The sequence below is a fragment of the Hyaena hyaena genome, unplaced genomic scaffold, assembly GCF_003009895.1.
Source record: "Hyaena hyaena isolate Hyena2069 unplaced genomic scaffold, ASM300989v1 scaffold_521, whole genome shotgun sequence".
Lineage (NCBI taxonomy): Eukaryota > Metazoa > Chordata > Mammalia > Carnivora > Hyaenidae > Hyaena > Hyaena hyaena.
The window spans coordinates 638461-654105 of NW_024081153.1; the positions used below are offsets into that span (position 1 = coordinate 638461).

The 15645-nt window shown below is 43.8% G+C and overlaps 1 pseudogene; it reads left to right on the forward strand.

Moving 5' to 3' along the window:
- Positions 1 to 182: 182 nt before the first annotated feature.
- Positions 183 to 14677, forward strand: LOC120247417 (annotated as a pseudogene).
- The last annotated feature ends 968 nt before the right edge of the window (positions 14678 to 15645 follow it).

A 15645-nucleotide genomic window follows, 5' to 3' on the forward strand; every position in this document is an offset into this window, starting at 1 on the left:
TCTTCTGGGTACAGTTCACCTGGTAAAAACTGGCCTGTCCCGTCTGCAGTCAATAATGAGATCAGCAGCCATCTTTTCCCCTCCATTCTAACACGCCATCCAAACAAAATTCAGATTGGCACATCAGAGAGGCAAAGTTCTCCAGTCTCCCGATTGCATAGAACAGTGGGGGGGGAACCAGAATGTCTTTAGCTGTAACCCTTGTAATAGCCTGTCTGGAGATAACTGTTGGCAGCGTACCGCCTCAGCCCTATGAGGAAGCCTGCAAAGGAAGAAGGTCTTGGAAACCGTGGTGTCCAGGATGCCCCAATCAGCGGGGTGTGCAGTTGAGGTGCCCCCACGGATGTGTGGAATGGAATGGTCGAGGGGACACACTGTGCCCACTCAGACCCTGAAACTGACAGCACGAGATCCCAGCAGCAGCACCGCCCCCTTCTTGAAGGCCAAGTTCCTCACAGATTTGTCTGACTTCTAAAGAAAAAAATTTTGTTACAAAAGTTTCTGTTACTAAGCTACGCTTTGTGCACCTTAAACTCCTTGGGTTTATGGCTCTTCTACAGTTATGAAATGGAGACAGATTTACTTCTGAATACAAAGAGAAATTAAAAGCCAGTGAAATTAAAAGCATTAATATAGGCATATCTACAACGTTGTTCTTTTGGAATTTAATAGTCATCACAGCATGATCACCATCATCCTACCCACTCCAGAACAGGCTCTCCAGGATTCTGCCTGTCTTTGGGCCATCTAATTTTCACAGGGTATTCTCTCTTCCGACCCATTGCTTTCCCCCAGCTTGCCAAGACAGAAGCAGCTCTCGTACCGAGCTGGAAACCTAGAAGATGCTTATGTTAGGCTATTTTTCCTCATCTGCTCCAAATTAAAACCTAAAATTACTTAAAGGTGATTTAAGAGAACACATGGTCTCCCTCCCCCAGATCCATTATTTGAAAAACTATAAACTTTGCAGGCAAACTCAAAAAATTAACATAGTAACAACTTGGTACAAGAAGTGTACCTGGGTAGCTGGGTGGCTGAGTCAGTTGGGCGTCTGACTCTTGATTTCGGCTCAGGTCATGGTCCCACAGTTTGTAGGTCCGTTGGGCTCTGGGCTGATAGGGTGGAGCCTGCTTCCGCTGTTCCTCTCCTCACATTTTCTCTCTCTCTCTCTCTCTCTCTCTCTCTCTCTCACTCACTCACTCAGAATAAAACAAACTTAAAAATAAAAAGACTCCAACAACAATAAAGAACAATTAAAAAAGAAAGAAGTGAATCTCCAAAGCAAGATCTTTGCTGTCTCACACAGAGTGAGGGGTGTGGTCCTGCCCCCTCCAGCCCCAGAGCCCCTCTCACGTCTGCTAGGGGTTTAGGAACAGAAGAATCTGTGTTCCAAGCAGAGCCTCAGTGCACCAGGGGCAGAAAGCTCATGGGTCTTTAGGGGTTTTAATCATTGCCTGTTAATGCTTCTAGTGATTCCAGATTTGAGCGTGGCTGCCTGGCAGTGGGTCTCTCCAGACAAAGATGGGGCTCTGCTGGGAGAAAAGGTATATGTCAAACTCTGCATTCAAGAATTTATATTCTTGGGGCGCCTGGGTGGCTTAGTCGGTTAAGCGTCCGACTTTCGCTTGGGTCATGATCTCGCGGTTCGTGGGTTCGAGCCCCGCGTCGGGCTCTGTGCTGACTGCCAGCTCAGAGCCTGGAGCCTGTTTCGGAGTCTGTGTCTCCCTCTCTCTCTGACCCTCCCCTGCTCACGCTGTCTCTCTCTCTCTCTCTCTCTCTCTCCTAGAAATAAATAAAAATATTAAAAAAAAAATTTATATTCTAATTAGGACACTTTTAATTTAAAAAACTGTATGTGCTCAAAAGACCGCCAAAACAAGTTTAAAAATTAAATCAAGGCAACAGAAATTTTAAAGAGACTGTCACTGGTTTCTGTCTTCCCTCATTACACTTCCCCATCCAGCATCTCTGGACCGGCAGCTCTGCAAATGTATTGCACTCTTCCTTTGCCTAGCCCATAGGCTGCGCCCCTGAACTTCAAAGCCCTCCTCTCCATTATCACCTGGAAGTTCCTTCCACTTGGCAGTTGGTATCACCTCCTCCAGGAAGCTCTCTTCAGCCCCAGCCCGGAGACAGGCACTCAGTAATTGAAAGGCCACATTGGCGAGACCTGGAAGACTAATGGTCTTTTGTAGGCAGCACGGTGCTTGGCTGGAGCTTTGCTTGCTTGCTTGCTTTCTTGCTTGCTTGCTTGCTTTCTTCCTTTCGCCTGCCTGCCTGCCTGCCTGCCTTCCTTCCTTCCTTCCTTCCTTCCTTCCTTCCTTCCTTCCTTCCTTCCCTTGCTTCCTTCCTTCCTTTCGCCTTCCTTCCTTCCTTCCTTCCTTCCTTCCTTCCTTCCTTCCTTCCTTCCTTCCCTTGCTTCCTTCCTTCCTTTCGCCTTCCTTCCTTCCTTCCTTCCTTCCTTCCTTCCTTCCTTCCTTCCTTCCTTCCTTCCTTCCTTCCCTTGCTTCCTTCCTTCCTTTCGCCTTCCTTCCTTCCTTCCTTCCTTCCTTCCTTCCTTCCTTCCTTCCTTCCTTCCCTTGCTTCCTTCCTTCCTTTCGCCTTCCTTCCTTCCTTCCTTCCCTTGCTTCCTTCCTTCCTTCCCTTGCTTCCTTCCTTCCTTTCACCTGCCTGCCTGCCTGCCTTCCTTCCTTCCTTCCTTCCTTCCTTCCTTCCTTCCTTCCTTCCCTTGCTTCCTTCCTTTCGCCTGCCTTCCTTCCTTCCTTCCTTCCTTCCTTCCTTCCTTCCTTCCCTTGCTTCCTTCCTTCCCTTGCTTCCCTTGATTCCCTTCTTCCTTTCGCCTGCCTGCCTGCCTGCCTTCCCTCCCTCCCTCTTCTTTCAACTAATACCCACCGAGGTGGGGCCTGAACTCACAACCTCCAGAGATCAAGAGTCTCATGTTCTGACAGAGCCAGTCAGCCCTTGGCTATAGGGTTGTTTTTTTTGTTGTTGTTAATGTTTGTTTATTCTTCAGAGAGGGCCACAGAGCATGAGCGGGGGAGGGGCAGAGAGGGAGGGAGACAGAATCTGAAGCAGGCTCCAGGCTCTGAGCGTCAGCACAGATCCCGACGTGGGCCCAAACCCACAATCTGCAAGATCATGACCTCAGTCCAAGTCAGATGCTTGACCAGCTGAGCCACCCAGGTGCCCCGGCTGTAGCTTTTTAAATGCTCTCTTAGGTCGGGATTGGCCCCAAGCTGGCACGTTGCTGACATAGCAGGTGATACTCCCACCAAAAACCTGCCAGCCAAGTGGGGACTAATAATGATAAGCTGTCAGTTTCCTAGACAAGCCCTTAAAAAACAGCAGGTCCTGAAAATGGAGTGTTTACACTCACCTCCACTCCCAACCTGATTTCTTTATATTCCACACGAAAAATTTTTAAGTGTCTTAAAAGGTGTTTTGGGAAGTGCTCACTTTTCTTGGGCAGTGACTTGTCCCTGCCCCACTGATCACCACCTTCTCCCGCGGCTTCTCTGTGTCATTGCCTTTCTCTCCTTCCTGCTTAGCCTTAAGTCCATCTCATGGAGCCAGGGCTAGAAACAAACATCAGATTGGCTCGAAGTAAAGTGTCACCGCAGTCTGTTGTCCCCTTTGTGTGCCAGAGGAGGGTGTTGTAGAGACCGGGCGGAACAAGTGAGGCTGGACGCCTTACTGGCTTGAGTCATCTCCTTCCAATTTATGTTTAAATCTGCTATTCTTTCTTCCTTCAACTATCTGAAGTGTATTTAACAGCTCTTTTAGATTTTTCTAGTAGCTTTACTTTGGGAGGGAGTTCTCCCGTTTAAGTATGTGAATTGTTCTTAATGGCATTGGAGGTCTTCACACGTATTAGACTTCCTGCTTAAGAGCTTTCTCCTTACATGACTTGGTTTGTGGAGGTCTCCATTTGGGGCAACTCCATTTGGTTGCCTCTGCTTGGGTTTTGTTTTTTTTTTTTAAACGTTTATTTATTTATTTTTAGAGAAAGAGAGCATGAGCAAGGGGGGGGAGAGAGAGGGAGAGAGAGAGAGAGAGAGAGAGGATCCTGCTAACAGCAGGCTCCATGCTGTTAGCAAGGAGCTCAATGCAGGGCTTGATCCCATGAACTGCAAGATCATGACCTAAGCCAAAATCAAGAGTTGGACACCCAACCAACTGAGCCCAGGAGGAGCCCGAGGTGGGGCTTGATCCCACAAGCTGAGAGATCATGACCTGAGCAGACATCAAGAGTTGGCCACCCAACCAACTGAGCTACCCAGGCTCCCCTTTGTTAGTTTTTAAAATAATCTCTTTGCTCACTTATTTTTCTAGTAGGCTTATGCTGTTGGGTTTTTTTTTAGATGTGCAGTCATATGCTTTGTAAATAATGACACTTTTGCAACCTCCTTTCTATTACTTACACATTTTAATCCAGTCCTTTTCTATTGTCAGGAGCTTCTAGAACAATAATCAATAACACTGTTACTATTAGGCCCTTGGTTGAAGCTGACTGGAACAGATATATTTCTAATATTTTAGTATTTAAGCTTTATAAACAATTTTTAAGTTTATTTCTGAGAGAGAGACAGTGTGAGCAGGGGAGGGTCAGAGAGAGACGGAGACAAGAATCTGAAACAGGCTCCAGGCTCCGTGCTAGCTGTCAGCACAGAGCCTGATGTGGAGCTTGAACCCACGGACCATGAGATCATTACCTGAGCCGAAGTCGGATGCTTAACCGACTGAGCCACCCAGGCAACCCTGTTTTAGCATTTTAAACACATCCTGGCTTTGGTTTTTAGACTTTCACTAAGATAAAGGAATACTTTTTATTTTCATTTTTTTGAAATATTTTATTTATTATTTGGGAGAGAGACGGGGGGAGAGAGAGAGAGAGAGAGAGAGAGAGTGAGGAAGAGAATCTCAAATAGGCTCCATGCTCAGTGCAGAGCCTGACACAGGACTCGATTCCACAACCCTGGGATCTCAACCTTAGCTGAAATCAAGAGTCAGGCACTCTATTCACTGAGCCACCCAGGTGCCTCTTAAAGATATTTATTTATTCATTCATTCATTATTTTTTTAATGTTTATTCTTTTTTTTAAAAAAAAATTTTTTTAATGTTTTATTTATTTCTAGGAGAGAGAGAGAGACAGCAAGAGCAGGGGAGGGTCAGAGAGAGAGGGAGACACAGACTGAAACAGGCTCCAGGCTCTGAGCTGGCAGTCAGCACAGAGCCCGACGCGGGGCTCGAACCCACGAACCGCGAGATCATGACCTAAGCGAAAGTCGGACACTTAACCGACTAAGCCACCCAGGCGCCCCTTTTAATGTTTATTCTTGAGACAGAGGGAGAGAGAGAGAGCATGCGCATGAGTGAGGAGGGGGCAGAGAGAGAGGGAGACACAGAATATGAAGCAGGCTCCAGGCTCTGAGCTGTCAGCACAGAGGCCAATGTGGGGCTCAAACTCACCAACCATGAGATAATGACCTGAGCTGAAGTCAGATGCCCAACCAACTGAGCCACCTAGAGGGCCCTTAACATTTTTATTTTTAGCCACTCTCTACACCCAATGTGGGGCTGGAACTCACAACCCTGAGATTGAGAGTCACATGCTGTACTGACTGAGCACACCTATTTTCATTTTATTAAGATGTCTGTAAGGAGAAATAGGTGTAGAAAGCTTAAATGCAGTTTTGATAATAAAGGTAATCATGGTTTCTCTCTTGACTTACTTAAAATTAATTTATATTACTAAATTTCTTAATATGGGACCATCCTTGATTCCTGAAATGAAACTTACTTGGTTTCAGGGTGTTATTTTAATGTACTGTTGGCTTGATTTGATGTATACAATTTATATGTGGTTTGTATGTGTATATTCTCAGACTTTTTTTCAAATCGCTTTACAAGTAAAAATTATTTGCAGTTTTGTCTTTATAAAGTTCTCAGATCGGTCATTTTTCAGTTTTGTAAAATGAGTTAAGATATTTCTTATACTTCTCTATGCTCTTGAATAGTTTAAACAGCATCAAAAAATCTGTTCATTCAGTATTTGAAGATTCACATGTGAAATGATCTGGGACTGATTGGAGGAGAATTGTCTTTATTTCTACATGTTATTTGCTTGTTTAGGGTTTCCATGTGTTTTCAACCCAATTTTGGGAATATATATTTTCATAAAAGATCATCAGTTTTATTCAAATTTTCAAATGTATTAAATTATAGTGGTATATAATGGTCTTGTACTTACCTATATTTCCTCTATGGCAAGTTTTCCTTTATCCTAATTTTCTGTTTTTGTGTTCTCCTCCCTGTTTCTTCTGTAAGGCTAGCTAGCGACACCCATATTGTTCAGTGATTTAGCTTTTTGATTTATAAACTCACTTTTTTTCTTAATCATTGATTTCTGATTTTAATTTTATTGCTATTCCTTTTTTACTTTCTTTAGGCTTATTTCATTGTTTTTCTAACTTCTCAGGTGACTCTTCATGTATTTTTTCTGTTACCAGCAGTTACTGTATAATGGGATTTTCCTCTGAGGTAGTGATATTTGCAATGTGTTGACCTTCTAGTATATCATACCCACTGGAGGTGGCCTTTTGGGATTTACTTACTTACATGTATTTTGCTACTTCAAACCTAAAGGACTAAATAAGGAACCTAGGTGAGATCTGAACATGCAGAAATTGGGGACAAAAAGACTGTAATAGTGGTGGAAACAATGTAAGCAAGTTCTCAGAGGCCAGAAAAGCAAAGAGGTGGCGTTAAGCTAGAGGGTATGTCAGGTAGGGTAGTGATGGATGTTTGGAAGCCAGACCACACCGGATCTTGAATCCACGGCTAGAGTTTAGACAAGTTCTGTAGGCAGTGGGGAGCCATGAGATCAGAAGGAATTCAGGCAGGTGCCTGGACCAGAGTGTTGGACACAGTCAAAATGGATAGGGCCTCAGGTACTCCAGCATGGTTGTTACTCAAAAGCAGGTGGGATGAGTGGAGTTCGAGAGGATCAGGAAAAAGTGTTATGAGTGGGAGTGATTTAGAAGAAAGTAATCATAGGAGTTCTGAGGGTTTTGAGGAGAGAAGAGAAGATAAAAGTTGAGGATGAAAACTTCCCTTTTTTTTTAAGTTTTTAATTTTAATTCCAGTGTGGTTAACAGACAGTGTTCTATTAGCTTCAGGTGTACAATATAGTGACTTGACAATTGTATACATTACCCGGTGTTCATCTTACACAAGTGCCCTCCTTAATCCCCACACCCATCTCCCTTCTGGTAACCATCAGTTTGTTCTCCATAGTTAAGAGTATTTCTTAGCTTGTGTCTCTCACTTTTACCCCCATTGCTCATTTGTTTTATTTAAGTTCCACAGATGAGTGAAATCATAGGGTATTTGTCTTTTTCTGACTGACTTCACTTAGCATTTTACTCAAAGCTCCATCCATGTTGTTGCAAATAGCAAGATTTCATTCTTTTTTATGGCTCAGTAATATTCTATTATATATATGCACCACATCTTCTTTATCCATTCATCAATTGGTGGACACTTGGGCTGCTTTCATAATTTGGCTATTGTAGATAATGCTGCAGTAAACACAGGGATGCATGTATCCCTTTGAATTAGTGTTCTTGTGTTTCTTCAGTAAATGCCCAGTAGTACAGTTACTGGAACAACTATTTTTTTTTTAATTTTTAAATTAAAAAAAAAAGTTTTATTTATTTTTGAGAAAGACAGCATGAGCAGGGGAGGATCAGAGAGAGGGAGATACAGAATCTGAAGCAGGCTTCAGGTTCTGAGCTAGCTGTCAGCATAGTGCCTGATGCAGGGCTCGAACCCATGAACTGTGGGATCATGACCTGAGCCAAAGTCGGACACTTAACTGACTTAGCCACCCAGGCACCCTGTAACAACTATTTTTAATGTTTTGAAGAACCTCTACACTGTTTTTCACAGGGGCTGCACCAGTTTTCATTCCCACCAACAGTGTAGGAGGGTTCCTTTTTCTCTACATCCTCACCAGTACTTGTTTCTTGTATTGTTGATTTTAGCCATTCTGATAGGTATCAGGTAATATCTCACTGTAGTTTTGACTTGCATTTCCCTGATGATGAGTGATGTTGAACATCTCTTCATGTTTATGTTGGTCAGAGAATGAAACCTTTATTTATTTATTTATTTTTAAAAATTTTTTAATGTTTTATTTCTTTCTGAGAGAGAGAGAGAGAGAGAGCGTGAGCAGGGGAGGGTCAGAGAGAGAGGGAGACACAGAATCTGAAACAGGCTCCAAGTTCTGAGCTGGCTGTCAGCATAGAGCCCGACGCGGGGCTCGAACCCACAAACTGTGAGATCATGACTTGAGCCAAAGTCGGACGCTTAACCAACTGAGCCACTCAGGCGCCCCTCTGAGAATGAAACCTTTAAAAAGGACTTAAAAAAAAGAGGAGCCTAGGTCGGGGCTCGTGGGGGTGTGGTGAGGGGGCGGTGGGAAGACACCTGGGGGTCAGCGAAAGACCTGACCCAACTCATCCTGGACTCCCCACACACTTCACCCACTCCCTCCCAGGAGATGGATAGGTGGCCTAGCTCCCCTCCTGCATGTCCTCCTCCCCCCACCACCAGCTGGCCTTGGGTGGAGTGAATGCTCCAATTGAGAGACTGCTTCCTTTCACACCAGCTGCTACCCCCCCCCCCAAACCGCACCAGCAATAGGCACCTAGGGCAGGGGTGGGGGGAAAGAAGTGGTAGGGAAGGGGATCAGGCAGTCATGGACAGCTAGGCATTCACCAAGTTGCTGCATGAGTGTAAACAGCATAACAGGACCAAGTATAGATGCTGTGTGAAAAGGCTAAGGAAATTTTACCAAAAGAATGAAACATGCAAGAGGTTTGTTGTTTTGTTACCATGTCTGGAGGTGTGCGTGGTCAATTCCCTGAGCTTACAGAACTCTTTAGAACTGATGGAAAATCACCAGGTACAAACTGTCTATTCATGGGCAACTGTTTAGACAGAGGCTATTACTCAGTGGAGACTGTGACTCTCCTTGTGGTCTTAAAGGTGCATTACTCAGGATGCATTACAGTATTGAGAGGAAACCACGAAAGCTGCAAAATTACCCAAGTACACGGCTTTTATGATGAACCTCTATGAAAGTATAGAAATCCCAATGTTTGGGAATATGTTACAGATCTATTTCACTATCTTCTAAATACAGCTTTAGCAGATGGACAGATATTCTGCCTCCACGGTGGCCTCTCTCGATCCCTAGATGTGCTAGATCATATAAGAGCCTTGAATCTATTACAGGAAGTTTCACATGAGGGCCCAATGTGTGATGTGTAATGGTCAGATCCAGATGATTGTGGTGGGTGAAGTATTTCACCATGTGGTTTTGGCTACACATGTGGACAAAACATTTCTGAAACATTTAGCCATGGGAATGGTTTTACACTGGCTTCTCCAGCTCACCAGCTTGTCATGGAGGGATACAATTGGTGTCATGATTAGAATGTGGTTACCATTTTTAGTGCACCCCAGTACTGTTCTCATTGTGCGAACAAGGTTGCTCTCATGGAATTATGTGACGCTTTCAAATACCACTTCTTTGGGACCCTGGGTGGCTCATTCAGTTGACTGTCTGACTTCCACTCAGGTCATGATCTCACGGTTTGTGAGTTCAAGCCCTGTGTTGGGCTTGCTGCTGTCAATGCAGAGCCCACTTCTGATCCTCTGTCCTCCTCTCTCTCTGCCCCTCACCTGCTCATGTGCTCATTCTCTCTCTCAAAAATCAGTAAACATTTCAAAAAATAAAATAAAATAAAATAAGATAAAATACTCCTTCCTTCAGTTGGACCCAGTGCCTTGTGGTGGAGAGCCTCATGTTGCACCCCAGACCACTGCCTGTAAATTCCTTCTGGGAAAAACTTGCTTTTATATGTGGAAGTATACCTCATTTTTTAATATACATATATTTAAAAACAAAACAAAGCAAAAGTAATGTCTATGTGCTTCTGTAACAGATTGGGATCTGTCTAGGGGCACCTGGGTGGCTCAGTCAGTTAAGTGTCCAACTTTGGCTCAGGTCATGATCTTGTGTCTGTGAGTTTGAGCCCCTCATCAGGTTCTATGCTGGCAGCTCAGAGCCTGGAGCCTGCTTTGGATTCTGTGTTTCCCTCTCTCTCTGCCCCTCCCCCACTCGTGCTCTGTTTCTGTCTCAAAAATAAATAAACCAAAAAAAAAAAAAAGATTAAAAAACATTGGGATGTGTCTAGGCATTAAACCATATCATGAATCACAATGTGCTATACTAACGATGAGCATTTAGCAGAATTTGAGACTGAAATTTTGTACAACACTGTGTTCTAGATTGGTCAGTCTTAATGGTTTGCCTGCTGCAGTCGTGGTAACCATTTTCCTCTGGATTGTTCAAGCAAAAAAGGTAAATTACTCCATCATATCCTTTTGTACTGATATGGAAATTTTAGTTATAGTGTTTAACTGGCGTGGATCGATAAGAGTTGGAGTTTTATTTTTAATTTTTTTCTAATGTTTATTTTTGAGAGAGACAGAGCATGTATGAGTGGGAGAGGGACAGAGAGAGGGAGACACAGAATCTGAAGCAGGTTCCAGGCTCTGAGCTGTCAGTACAGGGCCCAATGTGGGGCTCAAACTCACCAACCACAAGATCATGACCTGAGGGGAAGTCACACACTCAACCAACTGAGCTACCCAGACACCCAAGTTGGAGTTTTATTTTTAAGAAAAATTCACAAACTAACTTACACTTAATCCATTACCTTCTATTGAAATGTAAAGTTAAATTAACTGAAATAAAAAACTCTTGGGAATATGTTATCATAACATTTTAGTATGTTTCCCTTCATTTAACTAAATTATGGTTGTATGTTTATCTGCATATTTCTGTATATTTGTCGTGACAGTCCTTGCATCCTATTTGGTGTACTGAGCAAATAAACTTTCTATTTTAAACCAAAACAAAACAAAAAGAAGAGCCTGAGATGGAGTTCTGAAGGAGGAGAACCAGGGAGAGCAGAGTCCTAAAAGCAGGAGACAGAGCTGCAATGCAGGAGGAAGGAAAGAAGGCTTCCCTCATTCCCAGTTCTACTTTTTTTTTTTTTTTAAAGGAAACTCTGTGCCCAATGTGGGGCTTGAACTCATGACCCAAAGATCAAGAGTCACATGCTCTACCGACTGAGCCAACCAGTCTCCCCAAATATTACTTTTTTTTAGAATTCTCAATTCTAAATGAGTAAATATGTATTAGAGAGCAGCACTTGATTGGATGTAGGTTCCAGAAAGAATGGCCTCTTCAGTCTTTCAGATCTTCTTATTTTATTCACAATTGAGAAATGAGATAAGAGGACTGTTGATGTGGCTGAAGCTGGGAGAGGTCAGCTCCCATCTCTCCTGGTGGAGTAGCACGTATCCAGGAGAAATTGCCAACTGGTACCTTCATCAAGGATAATATAAAAGAGAGGTCAACTGTATTTAAAACAAAACAAAACAGGGAATGTTTCCTTCATATCAGAGAGAAAGTTTGCTACAGATTTCTTGTAAATAGAGTTCTTTCCTAGGGTATTAAAAATACTATTCTATTTAGAGAGGCACCTGGGTGGTTCAGTCAGGTGACTGTCTGACTTTGGCTAGGTCATGGTCTCGCGGTTCGTGGGTTCAAGCCCCGCGTTGGGTTCTGTGCTGACAGCTCAGAACCTGGAGCCTGCTTTGGATTCTGTGTCCTTCCCTCCTCAACTCGGCTCTCTCTTTCTTTCTCAAATAAACATTTAAAAAAATGCTATTCTATTTACAAAGATTGTGGATAAGCTAAACTTTTCCATGAAATCCTGTGTGAAAACTGCTGTACGGGCCCTCAGTAAATGTCAGTCATCCCCCACCTTCCATCCCCAATAAACTTCTAGGCAAATCAGCCCTGGTGTTCCATCCCAGGGAACTGTGTTTTTCCTGTTTGGAAACTAGATTAGGTCTTTTTGTCTGGGCCAGATGTGTCTGTGTCTCCCCAGCAGAGAGCTGTGTGCTTCCCGCATTGCTTGATCTTTCTACCACGCATCAGCACTCACCCCTGACGGGCTTGCTCATTTTGCCTGATGTCTGCAACAGGATAATCACTTTGGAAGCTGCAGGGTGGCGTCCTGCTTCCTGACTGCACACAGACCAGAAGGGGCTTGGAAAAGGTCACTGGTGCAGTCATATGTGACCTACCCACTGGCAAGTGCTCACACAAACCATGGCAGGCTCTGGGTGAGAAGATTTTAAGCACTTACTCTAGCCTAATGATTGAGTCAAGGCTAAACCAGCATCGGAGGGAGAGGGAAAGTGGAAGAGAAAGACCAAATGGCTTCTCATAGGACCAGTGACTAAAAATCAATGCCAGGAGAACAAATGGCATTGTTGTGTTATGAGAGATGGGAGTTTCCTGCTGCAGGATTATTTTGTAGCATCTGATGAGAAACTGATATGTGTCAGCTCTGAATGTCCCCAGCTCTCTTCCTCAGTTGGGTCACCTGACTCCTGATAGTTGAAACTTTCTATACTCACACGGCCACTATCTGTGTTAATATGATGTTCCCATTCCACTGTCTTCATCAACATATGTTAACTATTTCAGGAAACTGGCCCAGAAGATAAAAGTTTAAATTACTTGTTCCTTGAAGTTTAAAAAAAACAATTTTTTTAAGTTTATTCATTTATTGCAAGAGAAACAGCATGAATGGGGGAAGGGGCAGAGAGAAAGAGATGAGAGAGAGAAAGAATCCCAAGTGGGTTTCTTGCTGTCTGCACGGAGCCTGAAGCAGTGCTCTATCTCATGAACCATGAGATCATGATCTACGCTGAAATCAAGAGTTGGACATTCAGCTGACTGAGCCATCCAGATGCCCCTCCACCCCTCCAAAAAACTATTTAAATGATCACTTAATTGTTCACCTCTTCAACAGAAAATATCAAATGACAAGTTTAATTCCCAAGACTTTTTGAACCCTTTACCTTAAAAATGCTCTCCTTGCTATGACCACCCATCTTAAACTATTATACTGTGTTCCTAATCAAATCCTTTATTAAATTTTTTTAGTGTTTTTTATTTATTTCTGAGAGAGAGACAGCATGAGCAGGGAAGGGTCAGAGGGAGACACAGAATCAGAAGCAGGCTCCAGGCTCTGAGCTAGCTGTCAGCACAGAGCCCGACGTGGGGCTTGAACCCGCGAACCGTGAAATCATGACCTGAGCCAAAGCCGGATGCTCAATCGACTGAGCCACCCAGGCACCCCGTTAATCTAATCCTTTATTAAAAGAACTGTTGAAGGTGCTTGGGTGGCTCAGTCAGTTAAGAGTCAAGCTCTTGATTTTGGCTCAGGTCATGATCACACAGTTTGGTGACCTCGAGGAGACTGCTTGGGATTCTTTTTCTCTGTTCCTCCCCCACTCACATGTGTGCTCTCTCAAAATAAAGAAATAAAAAAAAAAAAAAAAAAAACTGGTGAATTGCCTTAACCCAGACTCCAAAATGTCACAGACCTCCCACTTTGCTCTCCCCTCTCTAGGATGCTACTAAGATGAAGACTTACTGAGAAAAGGAATTTGGCCTTTCTTATCAACATGTAGCTCTGGTGGTCCTTTGAAGAAGGCAGCATGTAACAATCTCATCTGTTATCCCAGCCTCTCCCCAGGTTCTGGAACTCATTCTGACTTTGGACAAAGGAGATTTGGGTTAGAGGGTTTCTGGTCCTAGGTGATCCAACCTGGGCCTACGTATTAATTCAATTTATTATCGTCTACTCTGTCAGGTTAGGAGTTATACAATGGGAATTAAAAGCTGAAGAAATATGAAGTCTCCCTACTTGCCCTCAATCTACAGCTTAGTAGGGAAGAGAGATTTAAACAGATAAAATGCCATGCCATGTGGTATGTGCAATGACATTATGTAGAATAGTACTTCCTAAATAATTTGTGGTTGGAAATCACCCCCCCCCAACCTCACCAACAGGTATAACAGAAAAAAAATGAATCATACTTTAAAGAAAGCCTTTGCTAAAATGTGCCAAGAGACTGGCATGACTTGGGAAAAGCCACTTCTTGTTGCCGTCCTCTGTATAAGGGCAATCCCTGGAAGCAGGGCTTCCATTGAGCCTTTATGAAACTTTATATGGAAAGCCCTTTCGACTTGGGTAAAGGGAGTGTTTTCCCCTATCTAGAACGTGAAAATAGAGTTAAATAATATGTGCAGCAGCTGAATCAAATTTTGACATCTGAACATGAGTTCCTCTTTTCTAAGATCAAATCATTTCCTGAAGAGCCACTGTACCCTTTTCAGCCAGTAGACTGGGTCCTACTAAAGACTTGCAAGAACCAAGGACCAGAAGATGAGTTAATGAAAAATGGACAGGTCCTCACAATATGCTTCTAACTAGTCCTATTTCAAAACTTGCAGGTGTCAAGCCATGGATTCATCACACCTGCATTAGGAAGGCACCTCCAGACAATGACTCTTTTCCGGACTCACAACTGTATAATGGAGGACAACTCCCAGAGGACTGCTGTCCATCTCAGAAGGAACTCCGGAAACAAAGATCTCCCATCCTATCAAAGTCTCCCATCCCAACATCCCATCATCCCATCATCCCAACATCATCCCCGGTCAGCAGGAAGTAGTTTGCAGAAGACATGACCATTGTTCCTCCTCCTTCTGTTGAAATGGAGTGGTGGCTTGACATGGGAATTCGAAGGAGGACCCAGTCATTACCCTGACTGACTCCATTTGCCTTTAACCTGTTCCTCTTAATCGCATGGTTTTTCCATTTTGCTTATCTGTTAACTCCAGCAAGGGACCCACCAGGCAAAACATCCTGTAATGGGCACCAGAACTAACCCCTCAAACAATGACGACTGCTCTGATGCCACTGTACCCCCCCACCCCGCATAATTGACCCCATGACAGTGATCAACCTGACATTTGCTGTTTAGCTGCATGTACCCACCAATCTTTGTTCCACATATTCCCTAAATAAACCTAGAAGTATTCTCAGCATCTTGAAAATAGTTCTTGGGATGTTAGTCCCTTGTCTTCCCGGTGTTGGTGTTACTGGAATACACATTCTTGGTTTATTTTTTTTTTTTTTTAATTTTTTTTTAATGTTTTATTTATTTCTAGGACAGAGAGAGAGAGAGACAGCGTGAGCAGGGGAGGGTCAGAGAGAGAGGGAGTCACAGACTCTGAAACAGGCTCCAGGCTCTGAGCTGGCAGTCGGCACAGAGCCCGACGCGGGGCTCAAACCCACGAACCGCGAGATCATGACCTAAGCGAAAGTTGGACGCTTAACCGACTAAGCCACCCAGGCGCCCCTTACACATTCTTGTTTAACCAGCGCTTGCCTGTCTGCCTTAGGATTTTGTCAGCTGAGAGTAGCCAAACCTTTGGGGCCTCCAGAGCCAGCAGGCTCTCATGCCTTGTCGCTAGTAACAATGTAATAAGTTAAATGTTTCTCTGAGTTCTGTGAGCCCCTCTAGCAAAGTAATTGAGACCAAGGAGGAGGTCATTGGAACCTCTAATCTATAGCCAGTGTGTAGGAAGCGACAACCAGGGTTTGTGGCTGGCGTGTGAAGTGTGTAGGGGCAGCCTT